We start from the raw sequence: 8,794 nt of genomic DNA on the forward strand, positions 1-8,794 counted from the left end.
CCCCACCACACAGCACCCTGAACACCACAGCACTGGAGCCCCCAGCCACACTGGAGTAGGAGACAGGGTTGGGGAAGGACCAGCACAGACCCAACAGCCAGGCCAGGGCACCAGACCCAGACTTGGAGGTCCTGTCCAGGGATAAGTTGTCCAAGGAGACCCCCTGGTCATCTAGGTGCCCTCAGCCTCCTCCAGCCGGGCTCCCTTGAGCTGGGTGTCCCCCAGCCTTTTCGAGGGACCCTCCAGTAAGTGCACAGCATGGTGCATACCCTAGGGCCAGGGGGAAATTGGAGGGGAGGTGTGGCCACTCCCTGGCACACAGGTGATGGCCCAACCCCAGATAGCCTCCCTGGAGCACGCCCCTGACAAGCGGGCATGCCCACAGGTGACACCCAGCACCCATACCTGTGGACAGTGCCATGAGGTGCATGCATGCGTGGGGGGACCCAGGGAGGCCAGGCTGTGCCCAGCTCACCTGTCACCTGAGCAGGGACTCCCTCATGCCCAGACACCCACCTCCCACTAGCCTGTTCCGGGGGGGGCGTTGAGGGGCCCCACCATGGCCAGCACTGTCCCCAGGGAGTGGTGGGGACCATGTGCAACACAGGCCACAGTGTAGGGAAACCATGACACCACCACGGAGGCATGCCAGTTCCTTAGGTCATGGGCAGGGCAGCTGCCCATGGGGGGCCTGGGGCATGGTGTCCAGGGCCAGGATGGTGGATTGACTTCCCTCCCTCTCTCCTCTGCCTCCATCTCTTTCAGCCTCAGCATCTAAGGGCTGGGAGAGCCCCGGCACACCCCTGGGGCTGACAGCCCTGTCCAGGCCAGTGGGCTGAGGAGTCCTAGAGCGAGGACTGAACCTGCTCCCACCACCCACACACTGGCAGACCTGTGCCTGGAGGGTCTGATGCCACAGCCAGGATGAGGAGGCCGCCACCTACACAGCACCCTCCTCCACCAGAGCACCCTGGTGGAGCAGCAGCTGGCATTGGAAGAGGCTGAGCTGGCCTGGCAGTGGGAGATCTCGGCAGAGAATCTGGGCCTGCAGCACACTGTGCGCAAAGCCTTCACAGACCGGCTGGCCCAGCCTCCCACCTCCCCAGCTGACCCTAAACCCACCTGCTCCAAAGCCCCTGAGGCCCTCAACTGCCCATCTCCTGGGCAACCTGTCACCCGCTGCCCTCTAGGGCCTCCCAGCCTGACTCCTGGCCACCAAGGCAGACCCTCCTCAGAATAACTTTGCTGTGTGGCCGTAGCCTAAGGGTGCAAGGGACCTAGCTTGGGCCTGGAATAAGTGCCTGTTACCAAATGCCAATAAAGAAACTCTTTTAATGTTTAATTCAAGGTCCACTGAAATCAGTGGGAGGACTCACATTGATTCCAATGGGCTTTAGCTCAGATTCTTAAGGCCTGTCTTAATTCCAGCTGAACTCAATGGGAAAACACCCCTTGATTTCACAATAAAGTGAATCACACATTTGTTAAAAAAAAAATCAGATTTAAAAATGTAGTAGGTCAATGTCAAAACTAAGAAACTCAAATGTCACAACTAGCTAGAAACAAAAACAGTTTTGAAGAGTTTGTCCTTCCCTATTATTCATGAATTACATGATGCCAGATCAACTCCTGATGAGACCAGCCTTTTCCAGGGCTAAGCACAGAAATGCCAGGACCCTGGATACTTTGCTGGAAAACATGCTTCAGTTTACAGAGCTTATAGGGGCTCCCTCCTACACATCAATATATATCCACTGCTCCACTAAGTTGTTAGAGGTTGCGGTCCTGTTAAAGATATCAAACAGAGTAGGGATGTAATTGGTTAACTGGTAGGGGCTGGACAGCATCCCCACCCCCGAGCACTGTGGGCAGGGGCTGCTCCAGCCATACTGGGCTGTCCCCAAAAGCTGTTCCCATACACTACCCCCAATCAATAGGTTAACCAGTTAAACTTAAGGTTTAACTGGTTAACAAATTAAATGTGATTTCACATCCCTAAAACAGAGCAGAGGAGTTACCCACAATAGCACTGTCAAAATTCCAACTCAGCTAATTATATTCTACCTAGCAACATTACACTGCAATTTAAATTGGAGAAGTTACTCTTCATTTCCTTCCTAGGAAACCAAGTTGCAGTCTTGCTGTCCTAGAGTGGCTGCTGTGTTCCATCCAAACACATAGTGACTACACAGGGAAGTGATTCATTCTTGCAGTGCTTAACCAGATCCAATTTGTAAAGGGAGGATTTCCAGATGAAAGGTGGCATACACAAGCAAAATATTTTCATTATTTACCTGTCTAGAGAATATCCATACTGGTTCAGACTAGGAATATCCTGTCTCTGAGAACAACCGGTAATAAAGGTATCAGAGAACAGCACAAGAAACTAGGCACACTGGAACAATTTTTGTAGTGAGAATGCTGGGAGTCATTGAACCAAACTATAAACGCTGAAATATAAACACAGAAAATACTTTAAGCAGCACTTCAACTTGTAGCACCTATTCAAGAAACCTGTAATAGACTAACCTGCCCAGAGGGGGAACTACTGTCAGTTAGTGATGGGGTATTGCCCTGAAGTATAAGGGTTCTGATCTTATTTTTATCTCAGTATAACTATGAACCTTTTTTTCTGTTAGACATATACATGCCTAATCCATTTTCGGAGTTCTGGATACATTTTTGGTCTGATTGAACTTTTGTGGTAGTAAGACATACATTACAAAATAGCATCTGTTCTCACTTTTACATGCATTTACTTTTAATTTAATTGAATTATCAATTACTATTTATTTGTATTACAATAGTGCCTACAGTCCAACTCAGCAAGGGGGCCCCACTGAGCTGGGCGCTCTATAGACATAGATTAATAGAAAGTTCCCGCAACAAAGAGCTTACAGACGAAATAGATAATACTGACAAAGGGAGAAAGAAAGGGATAGAACATGTGAACAGAGTGATGGTTCACACATGGTATGTTATTGATGACTCTTTTTTATTTGTTTATTTAGTGAGTTAATTCTTGGAGTGAAGTTTAGCTTGCAAGGCATTAGCTAAATGGATGACAAAGGAAATGAAGGGCCATTGCAGAGACAGTGAAGTGGCAACTATGTGGTGCAGTTTGTTTGCAGCTTGGGTTAAGAGGCTGTGAGGGAGACAACTGAAGGAAACAGCACATGGAAGAGCACGTCCAGAATCAAAAGTGCCAAAATTCACTTAGTTGTTACTTTCCTGGTACCTGCTGAGTCTGCTTCTTCATGGCACTCAGTATAGAACCCTGTGAAAGCACCCCCTTCTCCACTCTTTCTTACCATCAATGATGGTAGACTGGAATGTCCCACAGCTTGTACTCTCACAAGCACACTAACTTCTTCTAGTTGCTTAGGTTTGTATAGTTTTCCCCACTTGTAGTTTTAGCAAGCAAGTTTTAATGTTAGCATTGGTTGTAATATAGTTAACAGGGGGTGCACCCCCTCTTTATAGCTCCCAGGGTTGTGACATGCTGCAGTCTCTGGGGTTCAAAAGCTGTGTGGTCTGTGCAAAGCACATGCCAAAGAGCGACCCTCACTCCTCCTGCCTAAGGTGCCTGGAAGAGGATCATAAATATGATTGCTGCCACATTTGCACCCTACAACTCTAAAAGACAGGGAACAGTGGCTAAAGGTACACCTAATGGAGGTGACTCTACACCCAAGTAGAATTCAGGACTGGCAGACTCGATGCCAAGCATTTTCTCATCGGCACAGAGTGCCCAGGCATCTTCTTCTCGTTCAGTGTCAAAGAAGTATTCCTCCCAGCACCAAACATGGGTCTGGCTGGGGGACCATTTGAGAGGCACTGCTCTCATTCATCAGTGACTCAGAAGAGGAAGACGCTGGCAAAGTCAAGGAAGGCGTGACCCTCAGAAGGTCAGTCCTCAACCCCCTTCCCCAGAAGTGTGTTTTGACTCCTACCCAGGAAGATTGGTTGAGTCTGCAGTCCTGTTGGACCAGCACCTTCTGTTTCCTTTGATATTGGAGGTCTTTGTGGTGGCTAAAGACTTAATGCACTTCATAGCATCGTTCCTCCAACACCAGAGGAGAAAAAGCTCACACCACAGAAGGTACCTTGGGTTCATGGTAAATGGCACACATCACCACTTTACAGTCCTCCTATTTGGCTTGTAGGCGACATCTCAAGTCTTCACCAAGTGTATAGCAGTCATTGGAGCGTTCCTACACAGGCACTGAATATGTGTTCCTGATGGCTGGTTGATTGGGGTCATTCCATGTTGCAAGTGGAGGCTCATCGCAGCTTCCTTACTACCATGTGGCTCAGGAGGAGTTTCAGGGTCGAAACTGACATTAACCCTGGAACACGCCGTTTTGCACATGTGCGAAACAGCACCCTGGAAGATTGACCCGGAGCGGTTGATCTTCTCCAGTAAGTGTAGATGTAGTCAAATTATAAAGATTCCTGATCTGGGCAACTCAGCATCACTCTCTGCCAACATTGGTTCCAGTGCCACTCATTTTGAGCTATCTTCTTCACTTTAATGAAAGTCTTTTCTTGCCTTGGATAAAGGTGAATTTAGCAGCCATATCAGCTTTGCATCCAGAGGCACATTGCCACTCCATGTTCACCACCCCTCTCGTTGTCTGCTGCCTAATGGGCCTGGACAAAAATTTACCCACATGTATGCCAGCCAGTCCCAGCCTGGGACTTTAGAAAAGAGTAGGTTAGACTTACAAGTCCTTTCAAGCTCTAGGCAAATTATTCATTTCCCTCCCTTTTCTATGAGGCGGCCTTCTTGGTGTCCAGAACTTTGGCCAGGATAGTGTCTGAACTAAGGGCTCAAACATCGGAACCATCCTAAACTATGTTTTATAAGGACAAGGTTCAACTCACACCTTACCCAGCATTTCTTCCAAAGGTTATGTCATAGTTTCGCTTGAAACAGGGCATATTTCTGCTAGTGCTTTACCTTAAGTCACATTCTAGTGCCAGGGACCAGGAACTCCAGTCTCTGGATGTCCAAAGGGCACTGGCTTTTTATGTTGAGAGAATGAAACTATTCCCTAAATTGATACAACTTTTCATGGCAGTTAAAGCCAGAATGAAGGGCCAGCCAATGTCATCCCAACGCATCTCATCATGGATTGTGTCCTGCATTTGGAAGTGCTATAGACTAGCAGGAATTCTGACACCCTGAGTCATGGCACACTCCACCAGAGCACAGGCTTCTTCCATAGCATTTCTCACTCGGGTCTCTTGAGTGGGAATCTGTAGAGCGGCAACATGGTGCTCGATCCATATCTTTAACTTGCATTATGCCATTACCCAGCATGGCAGATAGGATGTGGCATTTGGGCAGGTTGTGCTCCTCTCAATGATTAGTTCCAATCCCACCTCCTAATCTTGTGTTTGTGAGTTACCTAACTGGAACTGACATGAACAAGCACTTGAAGAAGAAAAAACAGTTATGTACCTTCTCAATTTCTGTTCCTTGAGATGTGTTTTCATGTCTGTTCAAATATCCACCCTCCTTCCCCCCGTTGGAAAAGCCTGCAATAAAGAACTGAGGAGGAGGTGGGTCAGTGGGGCTCTATCCTGGGGTGCCATAAAGGCACAACTCCAGGGGTTCCCAGATGAACCCTACAGATGCTACTACAGGAAATTCTTCCCGCCACCATAATGCACACATACTCATCTAATTGGAACAGACACGAATAACACATTGCAGAGAATTACACTTACAAGAATGAATGTAACTATTTATTTATTTATTTATTTATTTGGAAAGTCCACTATGCGCCATGTGAAGGCAGAATAGTTTACTTACACATTTTATTAAGTATGCACCAATTTGGACCAATATTTCAAAAAAAAAAAAGACCTGTGTTTTTGCATGTACACTTACTTGCCTCTGCATTTGGTAGCTGATGTCATGAATCAGGGCCTGAAGGTTAGCCAGTCTCCAGGCCACATAACAAGAGCAGCTGACTTGCAGTAGGCTGCCTAACTGGATACTCCACCTAACTGGCTGGAAGAGTAAGACCACACTTTCTGCAGCCCAGCAGCAGTTGATCGCTGGTCAAAGTATTTGTCTGTGGGTGTAATAGCTACTGTATCCACTTGTCTCCAGTCCTGCTTTTGCCTTGATCCTAGTGTTGCTTCGTTCCAGGTAGCCCTGTTTGGACTTTGAGCTGGACCTTTTGCTCAGTGCTTAACTTCTGTTCTTTACATTGACCCTTGGACTGGTTCGTGGCCTCTGGTTATAGTCCTGACCCTCGGCTCCTCTTCCTGACTGCTGCTCTAAGCGCTAATCCTGACTCCTGCTCTAATCACAGGACACAATGCCCATGTCTTGGCACTGGTCGGTGCAAACATATATGCCATTCATTTGCAAGTTTGACGACAGTCTAATAACTGCATGTTTCTATACCTGCAAGATGTACATGGCCAGTTTTTTCATCCACACCTGTGAAGGCTAGAGATATGCCACAGTAAAATCTTATACCTTTATTTTTAAAACCAAATGCTAGTATGAGTATCGTGTTTGTTCACATGCTACATTCCAGGGACCTTCTCTGGACTTTAACAAGAAAAAACAATGAGGACTAAAAAGCTTTTATTCTTTCAGTCAAAAACTACATTTAAAAAATACTAATGGTCCAAGAAAACCCCATTAAAATAAGGTACAGGTTGAACCTCTCTCTTCTGGTACCCTCAGGACCTGACCGGTGCCAGATGAGAGAATTTGCCAGACTATGGGAGTAACCATTTTCTACCAATACTACCACTGCTTACTGGGCTCTTAAAAGACATTTAGGGGTAATTACAGCGAAATAATAGCACAGAACACTGAGCGCCAGGACTGGTGGCTGTGAATAAACTTTACAGGGCCATGCGAAACTTGCCTGCAACCATGATGAGCGGTCATACGGCTAACTAAAATCATGCCGGATTATGGAGTTTGCCAAACAAAAGTGTTCCAGATTAGAGAGGTTCCACCTGTAACAAACTGTTACAGACCAACATTTACACACAACCTAACATCCTTTTAATTAATTACTTTGGTTTCCCATTGTGCTAAGGGTTTGACAATTAAGACAAATTAAACCAGTAAGACAAGAAAAGCTTCAGCTCCTTCAACAATACCTACTCAGCTTTGTGAACCAGTTATTGGTATGTTCTGTATTAGCTCCAGTTAACCAGAAATTCAAAGTGCTGGTTGCTTTTCAGCTTCCAAGCCCCTAAATAGCTTATGGTCCAGCCTTAGCCTCAAAGACCAACCTTTTCTGACCTACCATACACATTCAGCATTCATCCAGAACAGTGAAGTTCTGTGATCCCGTTGAAATCAGAACAAGACATTCTCAGGCCTTGGCCTCTGAAATTGACTTCCATCAGAAATACATGAACTATGTTGGAGTCTAGCCACATTCAGAAAGAGCGGTAAAAACACTTTTTTTTGGGGGTGGGGGGTGGGGGAGGAGGTCTAGGCTCCTCACTAGCCACCAGATCCAGAACCTGAGCATTCAGTCTATGGGCAAGATGATTTGCAGCACTGCCCTTTAAGGGAGTCACAGGTCCAGACTGCAGAGGATTCGTTTAAAAAAAAAAAAAGTGTCTTTAAACCCCACCTGTTGTGACAACAAACCACAGAGGAAACTGTGCCAGCCCAGAATTCTGACCAGAACGGGTGCTCTATGCTACAGGAGCTCTACATCACATTCCCTAACAGAGAGAAAACCCTCAAAGGGCCTGGTAAACCGGCTTTATGAATATCTTCTGCCACAGAAATGGAGCTATAGAAATACTGAAGTAATAACATTTCTTAGATTCCTATTCTTGGGAATTTTTTGTGTTTGTTTTTACTTTTAAAACCTTTTTTCTTACAAACAACGTAAAATGGGTCCAGATACTACAGTGATGGGTGAATAATAAATGCTATGACAATCAAGAGAAATTACAACGATTAGTGATATCGTAGCTTTGCACGTAATTATTTACTAAATAAGAAATTAATTAAGGTAATTTAATGTTTTGCTATTTCGTTACATCCACAATTTTCTCTTACGGAAGCTATATTACTTATATTTCCCAGCAGGGGGTCCTGTCTATTTAGGCCTCCAAGAGAAAAAGCTCCCATTTATACGCTCAGAAAAAATTGAGAGACTTTCAAAGTTGTTATAACGCAAGTTCCATTCTATTCAATTAGCTGTTAGAATTCTGTTTTGTTAGACATTCATATGGCTCTGCATTCTTTATATGCTATTCTTTATCAGAATATCAAAATAGCAACTTCCTTTTTGATCACTAAGTGTCTCTCAATTTTTAGTGATTTAACTTTTAAAATTAGATGTAGTGAATGCTACAAACTTAGGATCACATCATTAGTATTTGTAAACTGGCACAATTTTACAGAAGTCAACTTATAGTGTGGTCCATTTTTCAAAAAAGATCTTATTTTTTTTATCATAAACAGCTCTCCACAAGTATTTAGGAGTCTACATTTGAAATCTGAGCTGCATTGCTTAGTTCTGATTGGTCAGTTTGTGCTCCTTGATTGATGAGGGCGCATACAGACTTTTAGCAGAAGCCAATAAGCATCTGAATTTAACATGTATTTTCCATGAATAAGCACAACAGAAGCTTAGCCACCACTGGAACAAATTTGGTAGTTTGTTTAAAGCAAATACAATATGCACCCAGCTCTTAAACAGGACCTCAGTTGTGAAATTATAAATAGGACAAGATAAATTTTTGGGCAGCAGTGGATACTGGGCACTGAATAGCTGCCTATGTTCTT

The 8,794-nt window shown here is 45.1% G+C and overlaps 1 protein-coding gene across 2 annotated transcripts in view; it reads right to left on the reverse strand.

Annotated features, from left to right (window-relative positions):
- Positions 1-8,794, reverse strand: part of GDAP1 (ganglioside induced differentiation associated protein 1) — a 74,820-nt gene that overhangs the window by 47,174 nt on the left and 18,852 nt on the right. The window lies entirely within an intron of this gene.

The sequence above is a fragment of the Carettochelys insculpta genome, chromosome 2 (genome assembly GCF_033958435.1).
Source record: "Carettochelys insculpta isolate YL-2023 chromosome 2, ASM3395843v1, whole genome shotgun sequence".
In the NCBI taxonomy this organism is placed as follows: Eukaryota; Metazoa; Chordata; order Testudines; family Carettochelyidae; genus Carettochelys; species Carettochelys insculpta.